The sequence below is a fragment of the Ciona intestinalis genome, unplaced genomic scaffold (assembly GCF_000224145.3).
Source record: "Ciona intestinalis unplaced genomic scaffold, KH HT000068.2, whole genome shotgun sequence".
In the NCBI taxonomy this organism is placed as follows: domain Eukaryota; kingdom Metazoa; phylum Chordata; class Ascidiacea; order Phlebobranchia; family Cionidae; genus Ciona; species Ciona intestinalis.
In genome coordinates, this window is record NW_004190390.2 from 38320 (window position 1) to 39157 (window position 838).

General features: G+C 36.0%; 1 long non-coding RNA gene across 1 annotated transcript; it reads right to left on the reverse strand.

Moving 5' to 3' along the window:
- Window positions 1-138: 138 nt before the first annotated feature.
- LOC113474981 lies at window positions 139-825 on the reverse strand. Its single transcript, XR_003396704.1, has 2 exons — window positions 434-825; window positions 139-169 (listed from the first exon to the last, which is right to left on the reverse strand). It is a non-coding gene; the product is annotated as an uncharacterized LOC113474981 (long non-coding RNA).
- Between the last annotated feature and the right edge of the window lie 13 nt (window positions 826-838).

The window sequence follows — 838 nt, forward strand, 5'->3', positions numbered from 1 at the left end:
AGTTTGAGCCTCAACCCGTCCATGTCCACCCATCGGTACCTCACTTAAAACTCTGAAGGAGGAACTCCCTCCTTGGGGCAGCCTTTGGGATTAAAATCATTCAAGCGCGAAAACAAGATGCTCACAGCCAAGTTTTTCGCTCCGTAGGATCGAACCTGGTGCCAATGTCCTGTGATTGGTAAGATTGGTACGTTATATAGGTGCCCAAATTTTTGTTATCTAGTACTACAATATATATTTCAATATGTCCTACATAGTATATTACTGAAGTTATACATTGTTTAACTTGTATTTCGGTCACATAGGCCCACAATAGCAGCATCAAACCTTGAACCTCTACCCTCTTGGTTTAACCCAAACCACTATCCAACAATAATAAACATGAAGTTGCCTCCAAAAACATCTTCAGCAAATCTCATCAACAAATATTAACCTTTAGGAAGAAACAGACAATCTCCTGCAGATACATTCGCGTAATACCACGGTACTTCTTTGAATTCTGGAAATTCTATCAAATCAACTTTGTTCACATTGATTAGTGTGTACCCGCCATATGGTGAACCTGTAATTACATGATTTTGATGTTAAATCAGAAATAGTAAGTCAATGACTCAATGGTAACAGTATCGAGCATGTAACACGGTATCTTTTGGTTCTGATGGAAACCCCTAACAAATGTGCCATCGAAAAATCTATCAAACGTAATTTTCCAGGTACCAATTATTTGATAATACATTTCAACATATTATAAACAAATGCACTTTCGGAAATAATTTCTTCCAAAAATACAAAATACAAATTTTAAACTCAAATCATAGAATATTATAACATCATGAAA